Below are 17,610 nucleotides of genomic sequence, written 5' to 3' on the forward strand. Positions count from 1 at the left end.
CTGGGAATTGCTAGATCCAAACAATATACAATTTCTTAAATAATCCACCTTCTTCTGTTGAGAACTATTTTTTAAAAAAGACATACTAATATACTATTTATGTTAAATATCTATTACCAGTAAAGTAGGTCTTCCTTTCTTTGGGCCTCAAGACATTTTGCCTCCTATTATTTTGTGATGATGTAATTAGTTTAATTCTCAAAAGGCTACTTTGTAAACTACTTTCTAATACTAATACTTATAGGTGTGAACCTGTAATTATTCTTAATAGACACTGACCAATTCTTCATGGCTTGGCTCAAAAGTCACTCCAATTTGTCTTCCCTGACTTCTCCATTCCAAAAGACATGATGCATTCCTCTACAGCACTCTGTACCACGCATAGAGTCCCTCCCAAATACAACTCTCTGCACTGTATATATTTGCATATGTGTCCTACCAGATTTAAGCCATTTGAATGCCCATAACCCCAGCCACAGATAATTTTTATTCTTCACAATGTCTAGCTCTGGGCCTTATACTTATTATATATATGAAGGAGTGGAGGGCTTATTTTCTACAGTTTCTGTCTTCAAAGAAGAAAGGCACATGGATTTCTATACACTCCTCTGCCCCTACTCTGAGAGCTAAAGGAAGCTATTATACAATATTTGGCTTCTATCTGCATTCCTAACACATTTCAATTGGAACACTTTAACTTAAGCAGTAGGATAATATTCTTAATGGGATTTCAAATTAGTACAGGCCTACTGCTTTTGGAAACAGTTATAAGGAAATACTATTTTTGGAAACAGTTATAAACAAATACTATTTTTGTCTTCTTCCTCCTCTTTCCTTTCCTTCAATGCTATAACAACAACATTTAAAAAGATTCATCTTCATGTACACCTGTATCTTGCTATATGAAAGCACCTAGGCAAGAGAAAAATCATAGGGAGAAAGAAGCCCCAGTTGATACATAGTATTTTTAAATATGCCCTAACATTATATGGGACCTGGAGGTTAGAAGTACAGTAGAAAAGGCATTCCAAGTTATTTGCTATATCTAAGCTGTATGTCTATTCTATGAGTCCCTATGGCTGTACCAATTCTCACAAAAGAAACAGCGAGGGCTTCCCTGGTGCGGCAGCGGTTAAGAATCCGCCTGCCAACGCAGGGGACACAGGTTCGAGCCCTGGTCTGGGAAGATCCCACATGCCGAGGAGCAACTAAGCCCGTGTGCCACAACTATTGAGCCTGCGCTCTAGAGCCCGTGAGCCACAACTACTGAACTCACGTGCCACAACTACTGAAGCCTGCACGTCTAGAGCCCGTGCTCCGCAACAAGAGAAGCCACCGTGATGAGAAGCCTGCACACCTCAAGGAACAGTAGCCCCTGCTCGCCGCCACTAGAGAAAGCCCGCAAGCAGCAATGAAGACCCAACACAGCCAAAAAATAAAATAAATAAATTTTTTAAAAAAAGAATGAAAAAGAACAGCGACACAGTACAATCATTGCACAACACTGACTCGGGCATACTTTGCCTTTCAAAAGCATGATAGTAAGTGCTGCCCAAGTTTCCAGCCTCTTGTGGCAAAATAGCATACCAAATATGTACATTGTATAAAAGTTATTTGACATGTTGACTTAGTACACTGAAGAATTTCAAGCAAACTATTCAAGCTGAAGAATCTCAAGCAAACTATTCAAGTAAGGCTCATACAAATGTTGAAAAACAAAACTTTGAGGAAGAACATTTAAATATAATAAAGTAACAGACTAACAAAGAGAAATCTACATTTTGTCAAAAAAATAATCTCACTCCCAGGTATGATTTGACTTCGTTTTTGATACATCTTAATGCATTATCTGGTGAGATTAAACATCAGGTGCTACTGAAATTAAAAAATTAATTTATAGGAATGGTTAAATATATAATATTACTCAATTATTTTATTAAAATGCTTTAAGAAGATTCTGAGTGCCATTTTTCTGTAATCCAAGTAAATTAGGCCTAAATACTATACTTTTACCTTCGAAAGAAGCCAAGATTCTTCTTAAGAATTAAGATGCAACCCCAAGTTTAAATTTGATGACTTATAGTCAACCCAAAATTTAGAAGAAGACAGTTACCAAATAACGTATTCTATTAACCCTAAATTCAAATCTGGCTACTCACAGTTAACTCAGAATTGAGGAAGAAAGTCACCACACTCATATGTTGTGTTTATGATGGTAACTACATATCACTTTACATTTCGTCATCTTACTCACTTGACGTGTTCCAATACTACTTATATCTCATTGCTAAATCTATAGTTTTCTGTGATGAATGCTTTGTTTAGACATATGTACCTGTAGGCAATATTCAGTATACCAGCAATAAAAAGCATGCCCAGAAGAATGATTCTCAAAAATTTTGCAGCCCAAAATAAAGAATTCATTTTTCATTGAAATCATGTACATACAAAATACGTATACATAACTGAAACAAAGATTTCTCAAAACTAAACACACATGAAGCACTCTGATACATTCTCCATTCTATTCAATACTATTTATTTTCTTTAAATGCTGATCAAGGTCTACTAGGTAGATTTCATACCTCACTAATGAGCATTGACCACAGCAATAAGGCAGTTTCTAGGAATTAACAGTCTCATCCTAAGGACCACCAACTGAGCACTAGAGAAGTTTGCAATTATCTCCAAATTTTTTTCTGAAAATGATGCAGATCATATGGAACTCGGACATAAACTTCACTTAACATATTATCCCCAAAATCTCAATAAAAGAATTTTTGCTAATTTATATCACTGACCTCACATTAAAATTTAGCTAAAATACTATGCTTGATTCAGGGTCCCTTAGTTGATATCTTTGGTTGTCAGCTATATTCTATATCTATGCTAACCAATATGGTAACCACTAACCACATATGGCTCCTGAGTACTTGAAATAGGAACAGTGAGACTGAGGAGCTGAATTTTTACTTTTATTTAATTTTAATTAATTTAAACTCTGAAACATATTGATTCAGTTATTGAAAAACTTATGCATGTTTGAAACAAATTGGGTATCTGAACCTGCTTTTTCACCTAAATTTTAGGAAATTTAAATATAGATCAAGCATTTCCAACAAAAAATGTGTCCAAATTGAGATGTGCTATATTTGTAAAATAAACACCATATTTCAAAGACTTATTAGGAATAGAAAGAATATAAAAATAATAGGCCTTTAATAATTTTAAATATTGATTACAAGTTAAAATAATATTTTGATCTAACGGATTAAAAAAACCCTATTATTAAAATTAATCTCACCTTTTAAAACCCTTTTTTAATGTGGTTACTAGAAAACAAAATTCTATATATGGCTCACATTCTATTTCCATTAGACAATGTTGCTCTCCATTATGCTTTGATAGTGCCACTGTAGCCAAAGTCCTGGCTCATAGTGAATCACTCCATTCTGGATTCTTTCTTGCTAATACTAGTTAGGCTGTCGACATTTCCCGGGTATAGACGTTATTATTACTATAATTAAATAAGGTAAACACCTAATGAAAGAAATAGATACTAAAAGTTTAAAAAATTAATTTGTAAGTACTTGTTTATATCCTATTTTCTGGATCATGTCGTCCCCCTCTTTAGGTACTTTGCCATATTCAAATTATTCCTGGTACTTCAGAAATGTTGAATGGTAATTATAACTAGTAAAATGGCCTTATAGAAATCTTTCTAAATAGTTTAATTTCTATATAATACTATGTACAAAAGTAAGCCAGATTGTTTTAGTATTTCTTTAGTAAGAATAAAAAACACAATTTCACAATAAGGAATTTACTCTTAATTTAAAAAAATGGTCATAGAAAATGTCTTAAGGAGGAGGATAAAAATATAACAAAGTATATAGATGCAAACTATTACATATAGAATGGATAAGCAACAAGGTCCTACTGTATAGGGAACTATACTACTATATACTACAGGGAACTATATTCAATATCCTGAGATAAACCATAATGGAAAAGAATATAAAAAGAATATAATATTAACTCTGTGTAACTAACTGAAAAAAATGCTTGTGTTGCTACTATAATTTCGTATGCTGTGATTTGCCCACCCTTTATCTTCAAGTGATACATAAGTTGTTAATTTCTAGGAGCATTTGAGTCATAAAGTCAGTAGACAAAATTTATAATTAATGATTGTTAAATGAAAAAATTGTATAAAAATAAAATAGAATATAAAAAAGAATGTATATATGTGTATAACTGAGTCACTTTGCTATATAGCAGAAATTAACACAACATTGTAAATCAACTATACTTCAATAAAAAAAATTTGTTAAATCATAAAAATGCAACAAAGTATACAACACAACTACAAGAATACAAAAAAGAAAAACAAGAAAAATAATCAATTACTGTAAAATGTGAAGGTAATGATTCTAAGGGAGAATACAACAAACATGGATTTTACTTATGCAGAGAAAGTACTCTTAAAATATAAAGGAACTCACAAACCATGTGACTCATAAACCCAAAACAACCTTGGGGCAGGTAAGCTGAATAAAAGGAAGCATAATTTGTTTCATTTTCTTCAATCCTCCCTTTCATAATGGGACTCAGTTCAAGATAGCTTACACATCAACAAAGACTTTAAGTTCAAAATCCATTACATAAATGGAAATGACATGTCAAAAGCCTCAGTGGGGGTATATCCAAGCAGTGCAAAGATAAATAGAGTCATCTCTCTCCTCTCTTTCCTCTCTCTTATATACAGACATATATAAATTTTACTTAAAGAAAAAACAGAAAAGTAAATCTCTAAAATAGTGTGAATGCAAGGACATCTTCAGGCACCCAGACACATGTATTTTTAGCAATAGTTTCTAACAATTTTTTCATTTAACAATCATTAATTATAAATTTTGCCTACTTCAGGGTGACTGACTATGATTCAAATGCTCCTAGAAATTAACAACTTCTATTATCACTTGAAGATAAAGGGTGGGCAAATCACAGCATACAAAATTACAGTAGCAACACAAGCATTTTTTTTAGTTAGTTCCACAGAGTTAATACCACATGCATTGAGAGAACCACAGTTTAGGGGAAGGAGTCATTTCACTAGGGTCATGCATAAGCTATGTTTTTTTGGTTTTAATACTTCTTTGGTGTAAAACTGATTGCAACCATACTTTGAAGCCACAACCAACAGAATCTAAGAACTTGAAAATACTTTTTAGTTCAGACCATAACTTTTAAAATACTTTTAAAACAAAAATTATGTTTACTATTACATATATACTATATATCTTCATGGAAACTATCTTAATAATTTTTAAACCTTGAGCACTTTGCTATACAACTAGTAACATAAGGCAATCTATCTACACTTTAATTATTAAATATACAAAAAAATCTATATATTTTGTTTTAAAATGATAATTCTTGCTAATATAGTGGCAAGAACAAACTGTTCATTAGAACCTTCCCTTAAGAGGCCTGACCAAATAGCATTATCTGAATAAAATGCTAATTATTAACAGTAGTCAACAGTTATTGAATATTTACTATCAGGCAGTATTTCAGTCATATATAATATATATGTGAATTTAAAATAATTTATATTTATAAATTTAAACATTTATAAATATATAAAATTTAATGTTCACACAGGTCCTACAAAGTAGTTCTATAATTACATCCATATTATAGAGAAGGAAACAGCAACAAAAAGATTCAATAAATAGGCCAAGGTCACAGAGCTAGTACATGACAAAGTCAGGATTCAAACTCAAAGAACCTGACTCCACAGCCTATACCCTTGACCACTATAATCATTTTTACATTAATTTAAAAAATCAACTATATTCATATGTATATTTTGTAAACACCAAATTGCTAGCTTCAAGGAGACAGCAACATGAAAAATATCTAGTGTCTTGAAATGTTTTTCAGATTATAGTTTAGAAAACAGGTTGAGGCAAAATAAAATAAAACCCACCAATAAGACTATTTACTTAATGTAATTTCTAAATGTGATGAACTCATTTCTTTAGGTTTACACGTTAATCTATATCATATCCCCATTAGAGACCATCATCAAGAATTTGACATGTTTCCTTGTACACACAGAATAATTTCTACTAGGCTGATCACAAGTATTTACTGAACCAACATCACAGCTAAAGGGAATAAAGTACAAGGGTCTTCATACTTTGATAGTATACCCCTAATGAGCAAAGAAATTGCACACATACCCACTATATGCATATTTGTTCATAACCTATATGAATGTATACTGGATATATATATATACATATACACACACACACACACACACTCATTTTTGAACATGTGCAAAAACATATTAAGAAAAGATGAAAGGGACTTCCCTCATGGTCAAACGGGTAAGACTCTGTGCTCCCAATGCAGGGGGCCCAGGTTTGATCCCTGGTTGGGGAACCAGATCTCGCATACATGCCACAACTAAGAGTTCTCATGCTGCAACTAAGAAGTCTGCGTGCCATGACTAAGAAGCCTGCGTGCCACGACTAAGAAGCCTGAATGCCACAATTAAGAGTCTGCATGCCGCAACTAAGAGTCTGCATGCCGCAACTAAGAAGCCTGCATGCTGCAACTAAGACGCCTGCATGCCACGACTAAGAAACCCACATGCTGCAACTAAGAGCCTGCATGCCGCAACTAAACATCCTGAATGCCGCAACAAAGATCCCACATGCCGCAACTAAGACCCCGCGCAGCCAAAATAAAATAAAAATAAATAAAAATAAAAAATAAATATTTTTTGAAAAGAAAAGATGAATGAGTTCTACTTCTGGGAAGTGCAGACTAGCTCGTTTCAGACAAACCCTCCTGTTGATAGCAGTTAGAGAAGCTGGCAGAGAGCTTCAATTTGGAAGCCAAAAAAGCTGAGCAGAGCCTTTAGCAGACTTACAGAGCTGGCACAAACAATGAGGTTTAGGACTTGCCAAGAAGAAGGGAGCCTTAGGCTTTCAAGTGGGACCTAAAATGGCTACTCCCCAGAAGAAACAGTGAGTCTGAAATAGACCAGCCTTCACAGGGACTAAAGCCCAGTAGAATGATCTTCATTTCTGGTTGAATTAAGATGATCTGCCCTAACTTGGTTGCCTGCCAGCAACATGAATAAATCTCCTCTGGAAGAAGAAATCCAACAAAGGCTCAAATTACCTCCACAAATTTTCATCTATAAAGCCTGTAATATAATCCAAAATAACCAGGCATACAAGAGATCAAAATGTGACCAAAAAAACTGGGAGGAAAAGCAGTGAACAGAAGCAGGTTCACAAGAAATTCATATGTTGGAGTTAACTTAAAGAAACTTTAAAACAACTATTATTAAAATGTTCAAGGAATTAAATGAATAGGTGAGAAAATTTCAAAAGAATTGACAATATAGCGACAAAAGCAAATAGTTTATTTTGCTTTTTAATCAAATCACTATATTTGAATTTTTAAAAATCCAAATGAGTATTCTAGATCTAAAAAATACAATAACTGAAATTACTCTAGAACTGGAACTCAAGGGTAAATTTATTAATTTCTAAAATATTTTAGAATGAAGAAACGAGTATAACTTTTGAACTCATGCAAAATGGTGTCTAATAACAAGAAAAAAGTTGAAAAATGTGACATGAAAAACATAAAAAACATGGAGGGGAGTACAAACAGAGAGTTTTAGAATGTGTTCAAACTTAAGTTGTTGTCAACTTAAAATAGACTATCGTAAGTAGAAGCTGTTATATGGAAGCCACATGATAACCACCAAGCAAAAACCTATAATAGATACACAAAAGATAATGAGAAAGGAATCTAAGCATATCCACTAAAGAAAGCCATCAAACCACAAAGGGAGAAAGCAAGAGAAGAAGAAAAAAATCAGAAGAACTACAAAACAGTCAAAAAACAATGAACAAACTGGCAGTAAATACATACCTATCAATAACTACTTTAAATGTGAATAGAATAAATTCTCCAATCAAAATACAGAGAATGGCTGAGTGGATAAAAAAAGCAAAACTCATCTATATGCTGTCTACAAGAGACTCACTTCAGACATAGGTCCTAAACAAACTGAAAATGAAAGAATAGGGAAAAATATTCACTGCAAATGGAAACCAAAAGAAAGTTGAGATAGCTATACTTACATCAGACAAACTAGACTTTAAAACAAAGACTGTAATAAAAGAAGGGCATTATACATTGATAAAGGAGTAATACAACAAGAATATAAGGAATTTGTAAATGTTTATGCATCCAGCATAGGAGCACCTAAACATTTAAAGCAAATACTAACAGACCTAAAACGAGAAATATATAGCAATACAATAATAACAGTAGGGAAATTTAATAACCCAATTACATCAATGGATAGATCATCCAAAAACATCATCTTTAAATAAGATGTTAGGTTAGATAGACTTAACAGATATATAAAGAACATTTCATCCAAAAGCAACAGACAGGGCTTCCCTGGTGGCTCAGTGGCTAAGAATTCGCCTGCCAATGCAGGGGACACGGGTTTGAACCCTGGACCGGGAAGATCCCGCATGCAGTGGAGCAACTAAGCCCGTGCACCACAACTACTAAGCCCACGCACCTAGAGCCCATGCTCCGCAACAAGAGAAGCCACGGCAATGAGAAGCCTGTGTACTGCAACAAAGAGTAGCCCCTGCTCACTGCAACTAGATAAAGCCCACGTGCAGCAACAAAGACCCAATACAGCCAAAAATTAATTAATTAATAAATAAAAAAATAAAAACAAAAAAAAACAAAAGCAACAGACTCACATTCTTCTTGAGTGCACATGGAACATTCTCCAGGACAGATCATATGGTAGGGCACAAAAAGTCTTAGAAAATTAAAAAAGGCTGAAATCATCTCAAACACCTTTTCCAACTACAGTGGTATGAAACTAGAAATCAATTACGAGAAGAAAATTCACAAATATGTGGAGAGGAAACAACATGCTACTGAAAAACCAATGGATCCACAAAGAAACCAAGAGTGAAATTCAAAAATACCTTGAGACAAACAAAAATGGAAATACAACATATCAAAACTTGTAAGACACAGCAAAAGCAGTTCTAAGAGGGAAGTTCATAATGATAAATGCCACCTCAAGAAACTGGAAACATGTCAAACAAATAAACTAACTTTACATCTGAAGGGAAAAAAAGGACAAATGAAGCCCAAAATTAGTAGAAGAAAAGAAATAACAAAGATCAGAGCAGAAATAAATGAAATAGAGACCAGAAAAATAATAGAAAAGATCAATGAAACCAAGAGCTGGTTCTTTGAAAAGATAAACTAAACTGAGAAACCTTTAGCTTGCCTCACCAACAAAAAAAGAGGACTCAAATAAAATCAGAAATGAAACAGGAAACATTATGACTGACACCACAAAAATACAAAGGATCGTAAGAGACTACTACAAACAGCTGTAAACCAACAAACTGGACAACCTAGAAGAAATGGATACATTGCTAGAAACATACAACTTTCCAAGACCAAATCAGGAAAAACTGAAAATCAATTACTAATAAGATTTACTGGTCAGTAACTTAAAACCTCCCAACAAACAGAAGTCCAAAAGCAGACAGCTTTACTAGTGAATTCTACCTAACATTCAAAGAATCATTACCAATCCTTCTCAAATTCTTCTAAAAAATACAAGGGGAGGGAACAGTTCCAAACTCATTTTATGAGGCCAGCATTACCCTGATACCAAAACCAGACAAGGATAACACAAGAAAAGTAAATCACAGGCCAATATCCCTGACGAACATAGATGAAAAGTACTCAACTAAATATTAGCAAATTGGACTCGACCTTACGTTAAGAGGATCTCACACCATGCATAATCAAGTGGGATTTATCCCAGGAATGCAAGGATGGTTCAACGTCCTCAAATCAATTACGTGATACACCACATTAACAAAATGAAGACTAAAAATCATATGACCATCTCAATGGATGCAGAAGATGCATTCGACAAAATTCAACATCATTTTATGATAAAAACTCTCCACAAAGTGGGTATGAAGGAAACATACCTCAACATAATAAAGACTGTATATGACAAGGCCACAGCTAACATCATACTCAATGAAAAGCTGAAAGCTTTCCTTCGAAGACTAGGAACAAAACAAGGATGCCCACTTTCCCCACTTTCATTGAGCATAGTATTGGAATTCCTATCCAGAGCAAGAAAAAAAATAAAAGGCATCCAACTTGGAAAGGAAGAAATAAAACTGACACTCTTTGCAGATTACATGATACCATATACAGAAAATCCTTAAGACTCCACCACAAAAACTGTTAGAACTAATAAATGAATACAGTTGCAGGATACAATATTAATAGGCAAAAATCTGTTTCTATACACTAATCATGAACTATCAGAAAGAGAAATTAATAAAATCCCATTTACAACAGCATCAAAAAGAATAAAACACCCCAAAATAAATTTAACCAAGGAGGTGAAAGACCTATACACTGAAAATTGTAAGACACAGAGGAAAGAAATTGAAGAAGACACAAATAAAGACATTCTGTGCTCATGGACTGGAATAATTAATATTGTTAAAATGGCCATACTACTCAAGACTGTCTATAGATTCAATGCAATCCTTATCAAAATTCCAATGTCATTTTTCCAGAAATAGAAAAAACAATTCTAAAATTTGTATGGAACCACAAAAGACTCCAAATAGCCAAAGCAATCTTGAGAAAGAACAACAAAGCTGGAGGCACCATGCTCCCTGATTTCAAACTATATTAGAAAGCTACAGTAATCAAAGTAGTATGGTATTAGCATAAACACAGACACAGAAATCTATAGAACAAAATAGAGAACCCAGAAATAAACCCGTGCACACATTTATTTATGACAAAGTAGCCAAGAATACACAATGGGGAAAGGACAGTCTCTTCAATTAATGGTTTTGGGAAAACTGGACAGCCACATGCAAAAGAAAAAAATTAGACCACTATCTTACATCATACACAAAAATTAACTCAAAATGGATTAACTCTTGAATGTAACACCTGAAACCATAAAATTCCTACAAGAAAACATAGGCAATAAGCTCCCTGACATCAGTCATGGTAATAATTTTTCAGACAACTGGGACTACATCAAACTTAAAAGCTTCTACACAGCAAAGGAAACCATCAACAAAATGAAAAGCAAGCTACTGAATGAGAGAAAAAAATCTGCAAATCATATATCTCTGATGAGAGGTTAATTTCCAAAATACATAAGAATTCACACAACTTAATAGCAAAATAATCCAATTTAAAAATGAGCAAAGGATCTGGATAGACATTTTTTCTAAAGACATACAGATGGCCAACAGGAACGTGAAAAGATGCTCAATATCACTAATCATCAGAGAAATGCAAATCAAAATCACAAGATACCACCTCACACCTGTCAGAATGGCTATTAGCAAAAAGATAAGAAATAACATGTGTTGGTGAAGATATGGAGATAAGTGAACCCTGTGCACTATTGGTGGGAATGTAAATTGGTACAGTCACTATGGAAAAGAGTAAGGAGGTTGCTAAAAAATAAAAAATAGAGTTACCATGTGATCCAGCAATCCCACTTCCAGGTATTTATCCAAAGAAAACAAAATCACGACCATCAGAAGATAACCGCAACCCCATGTTCACTGCAGCATTATTTACATTAGTCAAGACTTGGAAACAACCTAAGTGCTCATCAACAGATGAACAGATAAAGAAAATGTGTGTACACACACAGACACACACAATGAAATATTATTCAACCATTTTTAAAAAGAATGAAATTCTGCCATTTGCAAAAACATGGATGAACCTTGAGAGCATTATGTTAATTAAAATAAGCCAGATGGACAAAGACAAATACCATATGATCTCATATGTATGTGGAATATTAAAAACAAACAAACAAAAACAAGCTCATAGATACAGTGAAGAGATTGGTGATTGCCAGAGATGGAGGGTGATGAGTAGGCAAAATGGGTGAAGGAAGTCAAAAGACACAAACTTCCGGTTATAAAATAAGTAAGTCACGGGGAAGTAATGCACTGTGGCAACTATAGCTAATACTGCATTGTATATCTGAAAGTTGCTAAAACAGCAGAGCTTAAAAGTTTCATCATAAGAAAAAAATTCTATAACTATGTATGGTGACATATGTTAACTAGAATTATATGGTGATCATTTCACAATATATACAAATATTGAACCACTGTGTTGTACACTTGAAACTAATATATGTCAATTATACCCCAAAAAATAGAAAATTTAAATTAAAAAAAATAAAAGCTAAACTTTACAAAAGGTATCTAATAACTTTTTAACCAATTCAAGAAAATTTCATTTAAATGAGTTGCTAAGTGGGAAAGCAAAGGGTAACTTTCCTAAAATCTATCTTGTTTTTTAAATCCAATCACTAGGGCTATCTAAGCATAATTTACTATGATGAACAAATCTTTACCTATAATATCTACATATTATATAACATTTATGAATATTTTCTCTTTGGTAGTTTCAGAATACTAGATTGAATGAAAATTTATATCCCCAAACAACTAAGTCATAACTAAATTAGTGTAAGCGTTAAGATAATAATCATATACTGTCTTTTACATATGCACACCAACCTATATATTTGTGCCAACATCAACAGTCCTGGGTAACTTAAGACCTGATACATTGCTAAAAGGTCCATCTGTCTTGTTTGTTTGTTTATCTCAAATCTCTTCAGTGTTTAATAAATAACTGCTATCTCTGAGTCCCATGGTTTATTTTGCAGCTACTAAGACAAGAAACAGAACTAACACTGAATTCATTGACAGCAATGGATATCATGAAATTGCATTCAAAATTTCTGAAAAAAAAATTTCACTGCTTTTAACTTCTAACAAATGAATTAATGCTGTGCTGTACTTTGGAGGGAGAGGCAGCAGACCAAAAAACAAACAAAAAAGTTAGATAACAGCTATAATAAAATCATAGCTCCAAATCATTAATCATACTGTATCAGAAGGGATCCTCTGAAAGATTTTTAATCAGAGTAGTTGCATGATCTGGTTTACATATCAGAAAAATCACTTGTGTGGATCTTTAATAACATGAAACGAAAGGGCCAGTTGAGAGAGAGAAGTTAAGGATAACAGGAGACAAATAATGGTGCAAAGACTGAGGAGTGGGAAGGCATCCAGGACACAGGCAGAGGGACTATCCTTACACAGGAGAAGGGGCACATTTTCCATTGCGACAGAGGCTTGTGACAGAAGCGGGGTGGGGGATAGTGTTTACACTGGAGTTAAGTTAGAGGCATTTCCATTTAGTAATATATCTTTCTCAGGGAAACAGTGAGTAGGATATCTGCTGAATGGGGGGAAGGGGTATTGGGAGCAGGGACCTGGGAAACATACAGAAGGTTTAAAATAGCCAGTGGAAGTTTGTAGGGCTGCTGCTGAGGGCCCACTGAAATTGGTTCACTACAAATTCGTAGTCTCCATTCTACTTGGTCATATACACTGCCTTCAAATCAATCTCATGGCGCAAACAAACCACAGAAAAGCAGCTAAAAGGAGACTCTTTTACCTAACCTTCTACATGAGCTCAAAGTATCGAAAGAAATGCTGGAATTTTCTCAGGTTACTAGGAGAGAGATTTCTTCAGTCCATCTCAACACCTATCTTCATTTGTATTCCTCTGCACAGCTCACCATTCTTCTTCCTACCTCTGTATGCAGACAACTGAATGCAGTTGGTAAAATACTTGCCTCAGGTTTATTTCATTTAAAGAAAATGAATTCTTAAAATCCTGACCTATACTGTAATTGTACTCAAAAGTACAACAAAAAATTTTTTTAAGTAATAGCACCTCATTTTAACCTGCTGCAAATGCTATTCACTAAGCTCATGTTCTGCATAGTTTAGGAACACCATATCTTTGGGTTTTTGGGGGGGTCTGCGTTGGGTCTTCATTGCTATGTGGGCTTTCTCTAGTTGCAGCAAGCAGGGACTAGTCTTCATTGCAGTGCGGTGGCTTCTCTTGTTGCAGAGCATGGGCTATAGGCACGCGGGCTTCAGTAGTTGCGGCACATGGGCTCAGTACTTGTGGCTCAGGGGCTCTAGAGCGCAAGCTCAGTAGTTGTGGCACACAAGCTCAGTTGCTCCACAGCATGTGGGATCTTCCCAGACCAAGGATCGAACCCGTGTCCCCTGCACTGGCAAGTGGATTGTTAACCACTGCACCACCAGAGAAGTCCCACACCTATCTTTGAAATGCCACGTTTTTGGTTAAAGTCAGTTTCGAATTTCATCTTATTTCCTCTTAGCAATTTGAGATTTTTCAAACGTAGCTATGACTAAATTCTTGTGCCTGTATAAGAAAATCAACATACTGATTTAGTGAATCAGAAAACTTGAGTTCTGATATTATCTCATTTCCTGGGATATAAGATTCCTCCAAACATTAACACGTGATGATTCTAGTTATTAGTTCCCAAATTCTCGATTATTTGTCTTTTACTGCATTAAGTCTAAAACAAACATCTACTTTCTAGGGTATTATTCTGTGAGCTGCAATCACTTGTAATCTACTTAAAAAGTACAGCTACTGGCAAACACACATTTTCTTCTGCCTTTCCTTATCTTGAAAAACAATGATATAAGGTTGCCCTTTGAATGGAAATATGAAGCTCCTGTCCCACATCCAAGAGAATATTAGCTTTGAACTGTTTATACAATTCATGTGCTAATTCATTGTTTTTTCACCCAGTGCTCTTTGTAATCAAAAGCAGCGGTCCCCACCCTTTTTGGCACCAGGGACCAGTTTCATGGAAGACAATTTTTCCATGGACAGGGCGTTGGGGGGTATGGTTCAGGTGGTAATGCAAGCAATGGTTCAGGCAGTAATGCGAGCAATGGTTCAGGTGGTAATGCAAGCGATAGGGAGCAGCAGACGAAGCTTCACTGCCTCACCCAACGCTCACTTCCTGCTGTGTGGCACAGTTCCTAACAGGCCGTGGACCAACACCGGTCCACAGCCCAGGGGTTGGGGACCACTGATCAAAAGCACACATTTGGTCAGCATTAAAGGTTTAGTATCAGGACACAAAACAACGCCAATAAATCACTACAAGAAGACTGAACTTTGACCTCAGGAGTAAAGTGCTTTAACTAAGCTAGCCTCAGGTTAATGTAATCAATCTGGTCTACTATGAAGAAGCTATACTTATTAGGTACAGTGGCAGAAGAGGGAGACAGACAAGACACAACCTGTCCTTAAGTGTTTACTCTAAGAGGTTAATATACAAAATATATAAAGAACTCATACAACTCAACAGCAAAATCCAAATAATCCAATTAAAAACTGGGCAAAAGACCTGAAAAGATACTTCACCAATGAACATTTACAAAAGGCCAACAGGTACATTAAAATATGCCCAGTGCCCAGTGTCATTAAGGAAATGCAAATCAAAACCACAATGAGATATCACCACACGTTTGCTAGAATGTCCATCATCAAAAAGAAAAGAGATAACACAGAAAGAAAAATTAAGGAAACAATCCCATTCACCACTGCAACAAAAAGAATAAAATACCTAAGAATAAACCTATCTAAGGAGGTAAAAGACCTGTACTCAGAAAACTATAAGACACTGACGAAAGAAATCAAAGATGACACAAACAGATGGAGAGATATACCATGTTCCTGGATTGGAAGAATCAATATTGTGAAAATGACTATACTACCCAAAGCAATCTACAGATTCAATGTAATCCCTATCAAATTACCAGTGGTATTTTTTACAGAACTAGAACAAAAAATCTTAAAATTTGTATGGAGACACAAAAGACCCCGAATAGCCAAAGCAGTCTTGAGGGAAAAAAACGGAGCTGGAGGAATCAGACTCCCTGACTTCAGACTATACTACAAAGCTACAGTAATCAAGACAACATGGTACTGGCACAAAAACAAATATAAATCGATGGAACAGGATAGAAAACTCAGAGATAAACCCACGCACCTATGTTCAACTAATCTATGACAAAGGAGGCAAGGATATACAATGGAGAAAAGACAGTCTCTTCAATAAGTGGTGCTGGGAAAAGTGGACAGCTATATGTAAAAGAATGAAATTAGGACACTCCCTAACACCATACACAAACTCAATGTGGATTCAAGATCTAAATGTAAGACCGGACACTATAAAACTCTTAGAGGAAAACAAAGGAAGAACACTCTTTGACATAAATCACAGCAAGATCTTTTTTGATCCACCTCCTAAAGTAGTGAAAATAAAAACAAAAATAAACAAATGGGACCGAATGAAACTTAAAAGCTTTTGCAAAGCAAACTACAAACAAGACGAAAAGACAACCCTCAGAATGGGAGAAAATATTTGCCAATGAATCAATGGACAGAGGATTAATCTCCAAAGTATATAAACAGCTCATTCAGCTCAATATTAAAAAAACAAACAACCCAATCAAAAAATGGGTAGAACACCTAAACAGACATTTCTCCAAAGAAGACATACTGATGGCCAAGAGGCATATGAAAAGCTGCTCAACATCACTAATTATTAGAGAAATGCAAATCAAAACTGGTGGCGCAGTGGTTAAGAATCCAACTGCCAATGCAGGGGACATGGGTTTGAGCCCTGGTCCAGGAAGATCCCACATGCACGGAGCAACTAAGCCCGTGTGCCACAACTACTGAGCCTGCACTCTAGAGCCCGTGAGCCACAACTACCGAGCCCGCGTGCCACAACTACTGAAGTCTGTGCGCCTAGAGCTCATGCTTCGCAACAAGAGAAGCCACTTGTTGCTTGGCAACAAGCCCGTGCACCGCCAACTAGAGAAAGCCCACGCACAGCAATGAAGACCCAACGCAGTCAAAAATTTAAAAATAAATTAATTAAAAAAAAAGGATTCCCCATCATTCCTAAGTATGAGACATTCCATTTCAAAACATGAATGAAGGCCAGAGACAGGACAAAGGGAAGCTCTGATCCTGGAGTCATTCCCTCCTCAGTTCAAAAACAGGCTCCTATACTTACCACCTGTGTAATTTTAGTCAAATTATTTCAACTCTATGAGACTTATTTTCTTTCTTGTAAGAATGAAATGAGATCTAATTTATGGGAAAGTTCTAAGGCCATCCATAAGTCAAATTAAGAACACTCTTGTAAATTAATGCGTTGTCAGTTGCTTCATTTGCAAATATTTTCTCCCATTCTGAGGGTTGCCTTTTCGTCTTCTTTGTAGTTTCCTTTGCTTTGCAAAAGCTTTTAAGTTTCATTCTGTCCCATTTGTTTATTTTTGGTTTTTTTTCCATTTCTCTAGGAGGTGGGTCAAAAAGGATCTTGCTGTGATTTATGTCACAGAGTGTCCTGCCTATGTTTTCCTCTAAGAGTTTGATAGTTTCTGGCCTTACATTTAGGTCTTTAATCCATTTTGAGCTTATTTTTGTGTATGGTGTTAGGGAGTGATCTAATCTCATACTTTTACATGTACCTGCCCAGTTTTCCCAGCACCACTTATTGAAGAGGCTGTCCTTTCT

At 35.2% G+C, this 17,610-nt stretch overlaps 1 protein-coding gene across 5 annotated transcripts in view; it reads right to left on the reverse strand.

Moving 5' to 3' along the window:
* CNST (consortin, connexin sorting protein) overlaps positions 1-17,610 on the reverse strand; it is a 123,515-nt gene that overhangs the window by 87,479 nt on the left and 18,426 nt on the right. The gene's annotated exons all lie outside the window — the stretch shown is intronic.

This window comes from Delphinapterus leucas, chromosome 1, assembly GCF_059928025.1.
Source record: "Delphinapterus leucas isolate spDelLeu-1000000601 "Yukka" chromosome 1, BTC_Dleu_Yukka2, whole genome shotgun sequence".
Lineage (NCBI taxonomy): Eukaryota > Metazoa > Chordata > Mammalia > Artiodactyla > Monodontidae > Delphinapterus > Delphinapterus leucas.